Source organism: Ammospiza nelsoni, chromosome 3 (assembly GCF_027579445.1).
Source record: "Ammospiza nelsoni isolate bAmmNel1 chromosome 3, bAmmNel1.pri, whole genome shotgun sequence".
Taxonomy (NCBI): Eukaryota; Metazoa; Chordata; class Aves; order Passeriformes; family Passerellidae; genus Ammospiza; species Ammospiza nelsoni.
In genome coordinates, this window is record NC_080635.1 from 32923866 (window position 1) to 32940416 (window position 16551).

Below are 16551 nucleotides of genomic sequence, written 5' to 3' on the forward strand. Positions count from 1 at the left end.
GCCAGCAGGTCAAGGCAGAAGATTCTGCCACTCTGCTCTGGTGATATCCAGCCTGGAGTGCTACACCCATCTCTGGGGTTTTCAGCACAGGGAGGACATGGAACTGATGAAGCAAGTCCAGAGGAGCTCCAGCAAAATAATTAGAGAGATGGAGCACCTCTTCTATGATGAAAGGCTGAGAGAATTTGTGTTTTCCAGCCTAGAGAAAAGAAAGCCCCAGGGAGACCTTATAGCAGCCTTCCAGTACCTAAAGGGGTCCGAAAAGAGAATAGAAGAGAGACTTTTGCATTGGCATGTAATGGCAGGAAAGGAGGAAAATGGTCTTAAGATGAAGGAGGATAAATTTAGCTTAGGTATTAGGAAGAAAGTCTTCAGTATGAGGGAGGTGAGGCACTGGAACAGGCTGTCCAAAGAAGTTGTGGGTGTCCCGTCCCTGGAAGTGTTCAAGGCTAGGCTGGATGGGACTTTGAGCAACCAAGCTTAGTGGACACTGTCCCTTGTGTCCCATAGCAGGAGCATTGGAACGAGATGATCTTGAAGGTCCCACCCAGTCTTAACCATTCTATGATTCTGCGATTTTATGATTTTATATAAGAGTCCTTTCCTGTTCTTCTCCTTTTCTTGTCTGCAGCTAGAACAGCTTGATTAGTTTATAATGGTGTTCATTTATATTTGAAAATGTCCAATTGCCAGGAAATCGGTGCAGGGAAAGCAGATGATGAAAGAGAGATTAACATTTTATTCTGAAAAATGCTCTTAATTTAAATATTAGCAAGAGGTGATCATTCAGCAGAGTAATACCATCATCTGCACTGCAACCATATCTGAAGGGCCAGTAAAAAGATATCAGGAAGCTGACAGAAGCCCATGAGTTTAATTTAGATTCTTTTAAAATTTGCATGCAGCTTTGTTTTAAATAAAATGTTGATCAACATAGTTGATATGGGTTCTGTTTATGTTAAACTTAAATACATGTCAACATATATATGTGTATATATCCATGTATGTTTGTGTTTAAAAATAGACACCTGTCAAATTATGTCCAAATAAAGATGAATGAATTGCATGAATTCTTGACTGCAGGTTTCTAGTGGTGAATGCAAGAGAGGCAGAATATGGCAGTGCCAGGTAGATATCAGTACAAGACAGCTTGTGTAGATCAGAACTGGGATGATACCACGCTGAACAGTCTACCAAGAGAGGAACTGACTAAAAGTCACTCAAACGTGGATAAAGGTCAAGAAAAGAAATCAGGTGTTCTCAATCATAAGAAGATAATCACTATTCAAACTTTTTTTAAATAAAGTTCTTCACTCAGCTACTACTAAAGCACAATATGATCAGAAGAGCTGATCCAAGCTGGAAAGTACCTGAGAAGCTCAAAAAAGAAACAATTAATAAAAGAAACAACTGAAAAATAATTACCAGTCTGCTCTGGTAATAGAAATGTCCACTATCACAGCAATGAAGTTGTCATTCTAGATGCTGTTCTGACTACAGAATAAAGTCATTCATCTCAGTTGTAGAAATCAGGATCTATAGCAAAGAGGTACTAAAAAGTGATTACTGTAATTGTTTCTACTGCCACAAAGGCTTTGAAGTGACCAGTGACTTTGTTTACCTCTAATTTTGGCATCCAAAGATTCGACTTTGCACGCTAAAGGATGTGCTTAGCTTTGTCATTTTTTAAAATTTCACCATAGATTTACATAGCATGTTGGTTTTGAGTTTGTTTGGTTTGTTGTTTTTTTAGTTATACAAGGCAATGGACTGATCAGCTCTATTTAATATGCCAGTTTTCTAAAACAACTCAAATTTTGAATACACTAAAAAATCACATCTTTTAAAACACATTTTCCTTTTAGTCACCTGTCCAGTACAATCACCAAGAGAATTTGCAAATCCATAAGAAATTCTAAAACAAAAATAAACTGTAGCTTTTGAAAATGAACCTGATGAACTGCTGCATATCTAAGACAAACATCATGGGCCAGACTAGCTGTGTTTGTGTGCTGTATTTTGCTACCATTTCTCAGTTGATACCATCAAACTTAAAAACTCCAAGGAACAGATCACTGTTTGGGGTGACAAGTGATTCCAGTTCCAAGCCTGCAGTTAAAGCAGTACTCAGAAGCAAAACTGCTCTCTCACAGGCTTTCTTGAGTATAACAGCCATAAAAGAAGTAATATCATTACATCTTCTGAGCTGAAGTTTCTAGATGGAGGATGTTTAGCAGTGAAGACACAGAACAATATTTATAGTCTACAGGGGCCCAGTTTTTCCTTCCAAGCAGGACTTGGAGCACTGTATTGACTCAATCTGTAGCCTGAATACTTCAGACTATGAACTTCAGTCAAAGAATGCAGAGCTTTACAAGACAGGCCCACAGAAATTCACTTATTCCAGAGCCAAGGCAGAAAAATAGGCAGAAAGGGTCATGGTAGCACACTCTTTAACAAATATGTGGCATACTATGATTTCTTGCAGGGCTGTGAAAGTCCAGGTCATCATGAAATCCTCTCTCCCTACTCTGGGGCAGTCTAGGGCAGCCAGCCAGAGCTCATGGTCTCAGACAGGTGTTTTCCTGGGAATCAGACACAATGATGGACCAACCCCCTCCTCTCATCTACTTCACCTCATCTCAAGGTGTAATAGGATGGGACTGAGTGATAACAGCAAGTTATTAAACCTGACATGAGCAGCATGCAGGTGGAAATACCTCATCATAGATGGTATCTCTCCTGGAAAGGAATTAGACCTGTGAAAATGGATAGCTGCAGAGGAATTTCAGACATCACTGCAGCAAATAGCAGATATAACAGGGAAAGAGCTGTACAACCTGCCATGTATCTTTATGCAAACAGGCAAATAGAGAAGGTCAGATTTGCATCTATTATTTCTGTTTCCCTTTGGGAAACATCTTTTTCAATAGCATAGGTTCAGGTAGGAACATTATGTTACTATAATTGTAACATTTGCATTCCCAGTAAAGCTGTCACTTGATTTGTAGTCCTTAAGTTTACAATGCTGCACAAGCTGAAGTAATGCACTCCAAGAAGTGTCCCAAGACACCAAGGACATCCTGGGTCAGACTACAGGAGGCTAGTCAAATCCCAATGAGATTCTCTCCTGGGATTTCTCTTACCCAAACCTATGAAATTACCAGTGCTGTACAGAAGGATGAGCAGACACCCCCCTGAGTTCAGCTGGAGTCCAATGAAAACATTTGGAGTCATTTTCATGTCTGATGGACTTGGGGTAGCGCCCTACTAGCAGTGAAAGATAATAACAATGGCTAAAGTGAGCCAGGGCAAGTGCATTAGAAAGGATGAGGAAACATGATACATGGAGGGCCCTAGATCCACTAAATCAGCCAGGATTTAAGAATCCCTGAAGAAGACAATACTGGAGTTTTAGTGCAAGTTGCTACATGAACAGCAGCTTCAATGGCTTTCAAATCCAAGAGCCATTTTTAAGAATTTTTATGTCTATTTGAGTCAAGCAAGGCAATTTTGCAGTTTTAAAAAGCACAGAACTATCCAGCTGCCAATTACAAAACCAGGCTGAGTCACTTACTGTATCAGGTTTGGTATTTATAAATAATTCTGCATGGATATAGGATAAAGCACAGTTCAGCCATCTGCCACACAGCTGGATGGCTTGTGTTACACTCCGACTGATTGGAAAGCTGACAGGTGAAAGAAAGAAAGAGCAAAACAGGGAGATGGGGAGAAGAGAAGGAACATCAGTGTGAGAGCATAAAATCTCCACAGTCTTTCCTAGTTTATGTTTTCTTTTCTATTTTCATCAGCAATGTGAGATTTCAGCACCTCCCAGATGTTCACTCAGCAGCAGAGCTAGTGCATCTGATGTGTGTAAGATTGGTGTGCTGGCTTGTTTTGAGCTCTTTGGTGAGAAACAATAGCCTGTACTGAAGAGTTGCACACAGTGGAGGGGACAGAGACCTGACAGCTACCACCACATTCTGCTGGCTCCCTCATTTCACCTACAATGAGTGTTTAAGTTCTGGACATGTTTGTGTTGCAAGATAAGTAAGTGTAGAAATCCTTCCATCAATGTGCATGTATTAATGGATCTTGTCTATCTGTGTAGTCTTTCCCAAGAAAATAGCATCAAAGTTTGCTACCTGGTGATGTGTGGAGGGTGAGTAGAAGAGTAACTTGTTTGGAATTGAGACAGAGAACTTTCTAGAAGAAATAGCTGATGAACATTTGTAATAGATGGCATAGGAACAGAAAACCTGGGCATCTGTACTTCTTTTCTAAGGCTCCCCCTCTTGCTGGGCTGGGAATGATGGAGAAGCAAGAGAAGCAAAGTGTCTGTGCCAGGAATCCCAACAACCACTGCCACAGTCCATCTATGGCAAATAGCCAGGATAACCTCACAAATGTTTAGAAAAGCCTCAGTATGGATAGGGCTGACACAGGTAACATTTTGACTTGAGAGAGCATAGTGCAGGCACTCATTCCAGACTAATTGAGTTGATTTTCACCAGTTCTCATTATCTCTATGCCTGGTAATGGAGTGAGTGTCAGTGAAGGGTAAACAGCTAAATGCAGCAGTGTGAACCCTTGGTTTAAGTACTGGAAGGTAAATCAATATAATACAAATCTTCCTAATCACTTCACACTTCAGCTTTGAGCCACAGCATAGTCTCCAGAGATGCACAAGAGTTAAATGGAAAACAAAAAAATGAAGTAATGAAATTGCAAAATTCCAAGTTCTTTGGATCTGAAACATCTGAAATGATGATTTCATATAATATCTGAAATAATGATTTTAGAGATGATTTCACATGTTTTCTCTTAACCATATATGACATATTTCAAACATCTGTGGAATAAAAATCTAAAGCTTTAAATCACCAAAGTGTGCTGAGCAGAAATGTGGTGAATGCATTTATTTTCCAGATGTCAGTCATGTGTGAAATGAGTTTGATATGTTCAATTTCTTTTCACAGCTAGCAGAAGTCTTAGTTCCTTCCTTAGTACCAAAAATACATATGTATATATGGTTTGCAATCCTATCTCACATTCCAAATTATCATCAAAGCTCACTGCCAAAGGTGCAGGGAAGTGCTTACAAGAAGTTTCTTGCAAAATATTACTTAGCTGTTGCAAGAGTTTCACTACGAATTCCTCCTATAACTGAAAAGAGTCTATAAAGATAAAGCAAATAGCTATGTACAGCATAAAAAAGAAACAGGATGAAAGATGAGAGAGGTTTGAGAGAGGGTCCCCATTCCTTAAGACATCAATCCTTATTTGCATAAACTGAAGAAACTGGCAGAAATCCAGTGTATACAGGAAGTAGGATTAAATACAAAACAAAGTAATGTTTTGTCAATTCACTTTGCATGCACAAAATTTGCAGCCAGACACCACTTATTTTTTAAGCCAGCCATTTACACAGCCTCCCTCAGCATTAATTGCCTGTGTCTGAACTGCTGTATCTGGTTGTGCAGTTGAGACGGAGAGCTGAAATTTAGCAAGAGCTATTGCATATTGCACTGCAAATCAGGAGGTGGTTTTAATGTCACTTGAGAAAAGCCATGCTGTAGTTTGAACTTTAATTTGATTTCATTAACTCTACACCATGACTAATGCTGAAATACTAAAGGCTGTTTCTCATGGCCTCAAGCTTTACTCCCTAATGACCAACAGGCACTTTAGACTCTGTGCCATTCCTCAGATGTGCATGGGAAATGTAAATGTTACAAAGGCAGATCGAATCCTTCAGTTGTGAGATGGAAAATGTCTAAAGAGTTATAATGAAAAAACCCCACAGCTTTCTTACAAACCACTTTAATCATATTCTTTTCTCCAAGTTCAGGAAAATGTTATGAGATAGATGAGACAATGAGAAAGGTACCCTGTAGGGGATGGCAGCACAGCACTCAAAACCAGATATGGAACGTCATTGTGTCACACTGTTCTGAAATGTAAACATGAATAGCAGAAATCAAAGGCCACTACTATCATGGTTATAACATTAAGTGTCAAACAGCAGAAAGATGCAACTGTCTTAGTTTCATTTCTCTGAGGGCAAGGGACTCCCTTTAAGGTGAAGAAAAGCCAGACTAGGAGACTGACCCAGTATTCTCTTCTTCTTGTATAAAATGGTATCTCTCAGACCATTAGACCAGATAGTCCTGCTGACTGACCACCACATATCTAGGACCATTCTAGATGAGTTGAAAGGTGAAAGAAAAAGGACCAGGACCAGGACCAGGACCTACACTTCAAAAGAAAATGTGGAGGCAGAGACAAAAAACCAGTAGTAAATGCTGGTGCTTATTTCAGTGTTGGTGCTTTCTTTTCAGATGTTTCTTTACATGGTTTCCCTTTTCATTTCATGGACAATAAGTATCCTGCCTGCAGCAGACTTCTTGCAAGATTTTCCAGTTCAAATTCCCTCCTCCTCCACCTCTCTGAAGTGCACAAAGGCACGGCAACCTGCAGCACCAGGAGTTTTGTTATGTGACTTTGCCTGGTGCCGGCCAGCCTTCCTCCTGCCTGTGGCAAAACCTGACCTTTGCTGCAGCTATTCCTCCCTGAGTGAGGCAGACTTGCTGTAGCTCTCACTGGCTGGTTGTTTACAGGAGCAGGCAGTCCACAGCTGCACTGAAACCAAGAGGAGTTTGTTGCTCAGCCCTTGTAAGCATCTGGTGATAGCAATATCAATAACATCATTATTTAAGCCGCTGATGCAAAATCTCTTGCTGTGTTTCACTCCTGAGATTACCTAGCACAAATCACTTATCTATAGCAGTTTATTAAAGCTATCTCAAGCTAATTTAAATTAATTCTGCTTGGTCATTCCTTGTCTAATAGCTGCTGTTCATCACTGCTCAGGTAACTCAAACTCCTGGAAGCAGTCAAATATGATAACTTACAATTTTTGAAAGCTCAGTTACAGGTCATTAATTTGCCTTTTGATGTAAATAATTGCACATGTTACTGAGAGCTTGAAAAATCTGGAAACCATGATAAGTACCAAATGCCATTTTGCAGCAAAGGGTTAGCTTCCCAATAAGAGCATTTAACTGCACTGCTCAGCACAGCTGACATGGATTAATTCTTATTGATGGTCCCCTGGAAAACACAGAGAATTAGGGAATAAGTACAGGCACAAAAATATCAAGTTGAAATACTGCTTTTGCTTCTTGTGTGTTTGTCCATGGGATGGTGTTTCTCTGAGTGTACAAATGTAATGGATGCTGTGAGAGAGGAAATGGTTTGGACAGCAGAAGTACTTATCCTGAGGAGCTTTGTTATGGGATTTCTTAAAAGTGACTGTCTGGAGAAGCTGCCAACAACCAGAGAGGCAGGGGGAAAAAGGGATATTAAATTGCAAGAAAACACAGAACCTGAGCTGCTGGCAAATGCATCACATAGAGACAAGCCACAAACAGATGAAATGTGTCAAATAAGTGAGGCTCAGGGTGGTCAAATCCATAACAAGATTTGCTCACACAGCAGATGACAAAAGGAAAAACCCTGAATGTTCTTAATTGTCTCAGACTCACAACAAAACAGTAAAAGATCAGACTTTTTTTGTCATGTCAAGTGATAGAAGATACAGAAGGGGGTGTCTAATGAACATGACACTCAAATGGCCTTTCCTGACCTTCTTCAGAAGGTGGCATGTCTCACACTCTGTGGCTCCTGTTCTGTTTCTGTGTGAATGGAATCAAGACCAGTGGGTTGTTCAACCTCTTGGGATGTCTCTGTCATTTGTTTATTTAGTGTAGGAGCAAAAAAATAATTCAGTTCATTCATTTTTACTTTGAATATACAGGCCAGCTTGGCAAGTGCACTCTGGGCTGTCATCATTGGACTGAAATTTGAGAGGCAGTGAACTTAGAGGATTCATTGTACAGGAGACAGGAATTCTTTGCTTGTTGAACAATTCCAAGATGCTTATTTTTGACAAGAGGAGCTACTTTTCTGACTCCCCAGAAAAACTCGGGGATCACCACGGAGTTGTCAGACACATCCAGAATTTGAGGACTGCAGAATTAAGTTAAATCCATCTCTATTCTGTGGATAAGAACTGATTTATCTTGGACTATGCTATTAGAAAGAGCTCTTAAAAAACCCAGATGGAAATACATGATCCTGCTTTGCCCTTCAGAAAGGTGTTTGATAGTAAAAGAAAAATAAATTACTAATCTGTGTTAGTCTAAGATATGGTTTAAAACAACATAAAGAAAAACAGCTAAGAAAAGTTCTCATGAACCTTTTAAGACAGATTTTGCTTTTAGCCATGAGTTCCTTCCATTACAAAACAAAAGAATTACTAATTATGGTTGACTTAGGTAAAAATAGAGTAGTCTGAGAAAGATACAGAGTCAGATAATAGTGAAAATCTAGTCAAACTCTTTTAAATTCATTGTAATAAGGACAGAAAAATTTGCTGGCCTACCTTGCAATGCAGCACTTCACGGTGCACTCACCCTTCATTTGTTGTGCTTTGGCATAAGAGAGCAGCTACTTGATATTCCTTCCCATCTTCCTCTTGAAAGTATCTCCTCTACAGAGAAACTGTGTCCACACCTGAACTAGCTCCTGGTGCTGTGCTCCACGCACCCAGCACATTGCTGTCCTGCTCTACTGCCTTGACAGGTAATGTTGCATCCTCAGTGTGTGCTCACCTCTTTTCAAAAGTATTAAGAGTGTTTGGAACTAAAGCAGCAGAGTGCAGAGCCTGGGAAGACATGTGTCTGCCCACAGCAGGGGTTTTGGAACTTGGTAATTCTCTGATAGGCACATGGATCTTCCAAAGGGATGGACACTGTGATGAGACTGCAAGAGCACTGAAAGGACCATAAAGGCGTCTTTGAACAGGTCTCAATATGCTGAAAATCCTTTCAGTACAGTGATATTCAGTGCTGGAATGAGATGGTTAACTAGGCTTGACTCACAATTTTTGAATAATCCTGTGAGGGATAGAGACCAATCAATCTAATCCAGTTTTGTGTAGGCAGTGGAAGCCTTTTCTTTGCTCAGTTGTAATGTTAATATTAGAGATTTGATAGCTAGATACTCAGCTTAATTTTGACTTGAATTCTCTGCAAAGCACAGGATCTTTTTATAATCCCGTTTTCTGATGGAAATAATAGAGGATTCTCCTTATTTCCTCTGTGTTAAATCTTGCTGGCCAGGCCAAGGGCAGCCAAAAACACCAGGAGGTGATGAGAAACTATCAATCATGCAAGCAGTTCCAGAAACATGTGTCTGTTGAGGTGGTCCCACTGGCTTTTAGTGTAACACTGCAGTGGTGGTAGCTCCTCAAATCTCTTCACATCTGTTGCTATCTTCATAAACTCAGCTGGAGACTGAGGAGGACAGTCCAGAGAGCTACAATAGGAGCTTTAGTCCCTGAAAGAGCTGGGGCATGTTTGACATGGCACTAACGCAGCCTTTCAATCTAACTTTCAATCTGCATTTGTAATAGCTTGCACAGAAGTCTTTCCATGTGGAAGAGTCTTTCCACTGTTCATTCATACTTCACACAATTTTCTTCTGAATATCTGTCAGCAGGTCAAAAGAAAAGGTACTCACAAAAAATAAGCAATGGCCAAAGTTATTCTCTTTGTTATACATGTGTAAGTCACGTGCTGACATGGAAGAGATAAAAATATTCCAGTTATTCAGATTCTCAGAAAGTCAAAGACAGATTCAGATATAGAAATGACAACCTAGTAAATGAATGATTCAAGCCAGAATGATTCAAGTTATAGTTCTGACATACAAATGTCACTTAAAAAAGGAAATAAAAATATATTTGAGAAACTTTGAAATGCAGAAGGATTTTAAACTGGAGTAATAAAGTTATTGTTGCCTGGACTACATATAAAGGGCAATCTTAATGAAGGGAATATTCAAAGTCCCTTTCCATTAATTTTTCTCAAATTACTTCCCAAAATTAAATTCTGGCTGGTTGTTAGCACACTACCAGCTCAGTTAATAAGCCTTCCTGCCCAAAGTTCAGAGTCTGGCTTTTATTAAACAATAAATGTGTGTTGTGAGGGGGGCCGAGGGGATGGGCATTGGGTTAACAATCAAATCTCAACTTCCCAGTTCTCTTCTCTTTTTGACCGCAAGCAATTGCATTTGGCTTCTCCATTTTTCAGTTTTTTTTTGTACATCAGGGCAAAGAACTGTGTTTGAGCCCTTCCCTTGCTCTTCTTGATTTTGTGGATGTATTCAAGTTTTAGCACACCCGACTGGTTCTGGCATCTCAGTGTAGCAATGGCCCTTTCCTCTCTTTCACATTTTTGAAGCAGTTTGAGGGATTTCATAAAGCCCCTGAGGTATTTTCCTTTGTTGCTTCAAGCAATCCCATCTACGTTTCACTTATCCTAAGAGGCAGGGTAAGCATTTACTCATGCCTTCAAAGGTGTTTAAAATGTAACGAACAAGATCAGCAGACTCTTCTTACCTTATGTATTAGACATAGAGGAAGTCTTGCTTTCCAGAACTCTCACTGGCATTTCCCTCTCCTACTGTGTCTCCTGGGAGGGCTGGAAGGGCTGTCCCTGTCCCTGTCCCTGTCCCTGTCCCTGTCCCAGCAGTGACACAGTCCCCAGCAGCTCTGGCTGCCCAGAGCCTGATGAGCTGCAGCGCTGGCTCCCACCGGCCTCACAGCTCCCAAGTTAGGAAATTACCAAGTTTGCAAAGCCCAACCAAAACCAGGACAGCGCCCCCTGAGAGATGGAAATGTTGTGGTTAATGGCTTGAACATTGCTATGAAGGGCTTTTGGCCCTTTATGGCAGAACTGTATAAGGAAACTGTCACCACCAAAGGCCGCTCCTCCCTGAACAGGCCTGAGGGGAACTTGGGGCTGTGAGTTAAGCCCCCTGAGGGTACTTGAGAACAGAAAAAGGTGACACTGCCATGCAATTACCTCAGCTCTAGGGAGGAGTAAACAAGGCTGAGGGAAAAGAAAGTGTCCACAAGAAAGCCAAACCCAGCAGCTGTGCTGAAATCCATCCTTGGCCCAGTTCGGGGTGGGGGAGGCCATAGCCCACAGACCCATCTGCTGAGGGCAGCTTGGCACACACTGCCCCACAGCCACGGGGGCAGGAGGAGAGCTTTGTTGTGTGGGCAACCTCTGCTCAGAGGGAGTGACCACCCATGTTCCCTCACACAAAGTGGCTCAGTTGTAAGCCTGTCCCCACCCTGGGAAGGTCACACTCACGTGAGAGGCAGCTGAAGGGTGCCATCATCCAGCCAGGAGCCCTGAAGCGCTCCCAGACTCATTGCTGAGGCCTGGCCCCAGAGCGCTGCGCATGATCCAAGTGATGGAACTGATCCAGAGTCTCTTACAAGAGACTCTGCCAAACTTGCACCTCATTCTATCCCCTAGGGAAGGTATCTGGGCATTCATTCCCACCAGGCCTGAATGTAGATTAACCCACTGAACTCTATATTTTGGGGGACTCTCACCAAGAAGGTGAGGAGACCAAAAGAAGAGGATCAATGGGACACCACTGGGAGCCATGGAGTGGAGATATTTTCTACAAATCTGTCTCTGTCACTCTCTTTCTCTCCCTCCCCTTTCTCTCTCTCTCCCCTTGGCTCCCCCGGCCCCCCCACCCTTTACACCCACATTTACTGTTAAATAAAATTCACACTACTCACTTTGGCACATGGTCTTATTTGCACCTTAATTCAGGCAAAGGCATCTCTCTAAAATTTTTAATACTCAGAGCTTAACACGGCCTCTTACCCAAGTCCTCCTGGGTAAGGAGAGAGTCTCCTCTGGACAGCCTGATTTTCCATCCAGATAATCAACTTCTGAGAAATCTCTGACACCTTGAATTTCTTTGCAGCATGACTGATTAGTTGTTGAAACCCAGACTGGGAAAGTTGTTGCTAAATGTGCAGGTTTGCCTGAAAATAATTTGATAGAGGTTGGTCCAGTCAAAGCTTTACTTTCCTCCATTCTTTCTGTGAAACCTAAATACTAAAAAAAAAAAAAAAAAAGTATTATGGGACTTTTATTCCGCTTCATTTTATGTATTTGAGGAATTTCTGGTCCTGATGGAAATGCACATTGACAAGCTTTTGAGTCCAGGGCATTATTTGTTGCAGCTTGGTTCAGCAGAAGTATCAGCTTTCCTTAGAAGTTCTGCTGCTACAAACATCAGCACTGCTTTGTCTTTATTATCCACCTGTCAGGCCAGTGCACTGGTTTCTATCGGACAGAAAATCAGTTAGATAAATCTAGTATATCCCATGGTGAAATTATCTCACAGGCTGCCAGACTCAGAATCGGCCAGGGAGAACTTGATTAACTTGAAATAAGTTATTTCTCTCTACCACCTCTGTTTTCTCCTTTGCTAAAAAAACTTGAACAGAATGTGGGATTATGCACTTAGCTCTGTCCTTCCAGATCCCTGAGAAAATGAAAGCTTGTAATCCTTTAAACACTAACTTCTTATAGTTTAGTGGCAGCTGTGACAAAGAAATTAGAGAACTTTTCAAAGAAAGGCAGATCTAATGGGCCATGTGGCCTATCTCAAAATTAACACTTAAATTCTTGGTAAAATGGCAGCTTAGCTAGAAAATTTTAGAGGCTTTAGATTTTTTTTTTCTTCCAGATGTATCCATGTGCTCAGTAAGGCTCATCACCATATTTTTCCTTTTTTCTGATATGTAGATAACACATATGAAGAAAACATGTACACTCAGTAGCTGAGCCTCTAGACCACAGTGTTTCTGTAGAAGCCTCTGGAAACACCTAGGCTATGCAGCTGTGTCCTTCAGTGAAACTGCTCTGTGACTATTTCTCAAATACTGCTGATACTTTTTGGACAATTGAACAAAACCCACTTGAGTAGATGCCTTTCACACTGGGCAAACATTCAGAAATGGAATACATACATTAAAGCTAAAATAAATGGCTACATCAGTGCTTCTGCAGTGCTGTAGCAGCAAATCCAAGACCCCAGGTACCAGTGGCTGAACATGCCTATTGATACAATCTCTGTTAGTCCTTTAAATCTTGAGAATAAAAAACAATCAGACATTTTAAAATATATGCACATAAACCAAGATAATTTGCATGGAGAATTAGAACACTTCAGGTGCAGGCAGACCATATTAATTCAAATAAAACTGATACACATCATTGCATCTGGCATTGTAAAGAAACAGGGATTAACCTGAAAAAAGGAATTCTCAGGAGACATGGAAATTCTGAGATATGCACAGTACTGAGGGTTATGTGTGTGACAGCTCCATGGTAAATAGAAAGAAGGGACTGTCCCAAAATACCAAGTTAGCCTCCTGCTGCAACCAGCTGCTGGGGAGGCTGCCAAGATCAGATAATGCAGCTCACTGGAATAGGTACCCACATCTCAGCAGCTCCAAAGATGCCAGAAAGATGCACTGGGGAAAGAGAAGTGACAAAACTGACCTGGCTGGAAAGGTACAGATCTCTGGCTCTGTCACGGCTACTCAAAAGTTGGGATAACTTTGATTTTAAATATGGGCACTGTCAGATCAAGTGGCACATGATTAGTCCCACCAGGGTGTGTGTTGCCACCTACTGAGATTTACGTGATGACAAAGCTTGTCTCAGCATTTTGTAGGGAGGAAACTACATTTTTCTGAGTCCCTTTTCCCATCTGTAAGATCAGGATGAAATATTTCCTCGTATAAATTTCATAACAGAATGAGTGTTTGTGCACGGCTTGAAAGATTTGAGAAGAAAAGCACCACTGGAAGGTAAAATCTTGTTACTGTTTCTTTGGCTTCAATACTGCAGTGAAAGCCTGCAAGCAATATTGATGTTTGTAAAATTATCTGTGCTAGTTCTCAGCACTGCCATCTGAGAGGCTCCAGAAAGTGCTAAGACCAGTTCACAGATATGCAGTGATTCTCCAAAACTCATTTAGTATCAAGCTTTTCACTGTGTCTCCCTGGAGAAAATCCTTAATTAGAAATTCCATTCAGATATGCTTTTTAATCATACCTATTATTCTGTGGATATTTTTTTCCTACTATCCTATGCCTGCCATTTTTTCCCTCATTGCATTTTAAGCAGTAAGACAAGTTCCAGTGTGTTTTCTTACCTGGAGAAATTTAAATATCAATTAAAAGAAATCATTGATGTCAGTCAGGATTAATTTTCCCTACAAATTTTAAAATAATTGCTTTTACAATGTCAGGCTAAAGCTTATAACCAACTCATTTAAAAATACTTGTGCTGGGGACAGCTTTTCTGAATGTTACAAAACTGCATACAAGTGAAAACCAAAATGTAGTGATCTGGGTTTGCACTCAAACAAGCAAGTACAAAACTGTGGCTGCATGAACTTTTCCACTGACTTCATGGAGACCAGTTCTGCTTAGCTTGTAATTCACTGCTGGAGCATTAAGGGACAAGTGCATAATTTAATTGACAGTTTTCTTCCAGTAACATAAAATCCATGTATTTTCCAAAGCAAATCACTTCACCATTAAAAGGGAAATTATGGATTTCTTTATTCATGTCACTTTTAACTCTGAAAATGCTTTTTACTCTCCTACAAGGAAAGGCTAAGAGAATTGGGATTGTTCACCCTGGAGAAGAGTAGACTTCAGGGTAACCTAATTGCAGCCTTTCAGTACCTAAAGTGAGACTGCAAGAAAGAGGAAGAGAGACTTTTTACAAGGACATATAGTGATAGGACAAGGGGAAGTGGCTTCAACCTGAAGAAAGTAGTTTTAGATTGAACAGGAAAAATATCTTTACTGCAATGGTGGGGATGTTCTGTAACAACTTCCACAGAGAGACCGCAAATGCCCCTCCCTGGAAGTGTTCAAAGTCAGGCTGGATGGGGCTTTGAGCAACCTGGTCTGGTAGCAGATCCCCCTGCCCAGATCTTTGATTGAAACCAGATCTTTAAGGTCCCTCCCAACCCAAGCCATTCTGTTATTCTATGATTATGTGGTAAAATACTTAAATTGGCCAAAGTTAGGAATATAGATACTCAAACAGCTTGGAAGCTTAAAAACACACTCTCAAAACTAGAAGCAATAAATGTTACTGGCACCAAACAGCAAACCCTGCTCATGCAGCTTGAAATGTGGCTCCAAAGTTCTGGGTGCCTGGGGCTCATGTTAGGGCTGAGATAAGCCACTAAGCTGTGTTTTCAATTTTGTATTTGAACTTCTGCTGTCCCCGGAGTAATAACTTCAGTGAAGCCTCAGATGTGAGTTTCAATATAACCCAGCATTTTTAAACCTGCAAAGGTGTTGAAGAAGATCTAAATTTGAGGAGCTTGTACACTTAGGAAATCAACTCAAGAAATTAGTAAAGCCACACTTATACCTCATATTTGTGATGGGAAGAAAGCAACTTATTAGGTGTTCAGAATACTGCATAAATTGCATTTTAAAAAGTGGATTTTTCTAAACAACCATCTGCTCAGCTGCCCATCCTACTGACAGCAGCAATCATATGAGGAGCCTGGTTTGTGTATATTCCTTCCATGTATGAAAAAAAGAGAAAAAGTGAAAAAAGTAACATGGTTGTGCAGCAAATTTTTTGTTAGTACTTGAGTTCCTGAGTGTGCAGGTAATGTGATTACAATATTATACACCTGCATCTTTAATCAGTTATTGAAATTTTGTCTGTGAAGACCAAAAATTATTTCAGCAAAACATAAAATAAACTGCACTGGGGGATATGAACTTGGAGGAAAGTGCTGTCTCTTGGTTCAGTCAGTTTATTTGAGAAACTCCAGCTATTCTGCAGAGGGAAAAAATACATAATTATTGATGCAAGCAGTAACTCCCACGTACTTCCAGCTGCCATCCCCTGCCAAGGAGCAGGGGGGCTGTAGTCTCACTTGCACCTGAGGCAAACCTTGGAGCAGGAAAGATATTTCCCTGCACAGCTTCTTATCAGCTCTGGAAGTACCCTCCTTGCAGGCAAATTGTTATATGCTTCCTGCGTCTTACAGTTCTCCATTGTGCTAAAGCTGCCTTGAACCAACTGCATGGTTCTGTCACACCTACTGCCATGGCTGGAGACACTGTGTTCCTGCCCCACTCCCCTTCACTTCTGTTCATCTCTGGCTTTTGATTTCTTTCAAAAGCTTTTTTTAAAGGTTTGCCTAATTTTCTGCACTTCACTGAGTCTCCTAATCCAGTAACATCTGCTGAGAATATTGTATTGTGCCTGATCACTTATGAATCACTTATGTTATATTGGGAAATACCATTAATGACATTTTCTTCAAAAACTTTATTAAGGCATTTAATTTCTAAATACTTTTAAAACCTCCTGAATTATCTGCAGTCATTTCCCCCATCTCTCAACACAATCAGTCATGGATAATCCAAACTACAACTCGCATCCACATCTGGTTTCTTTCCTCAATGAATTTTTCTCAACTTAAAATCACATTACCTCAGAAGTGATGCCGAAAATGAAATGTGAAATCGCCTGGTAACTTTTCTAAGTTTATAACTTATAAAAGGATTACTATACAACTTACAAGGGTTACTATACAACCCTTGTTCTTTTT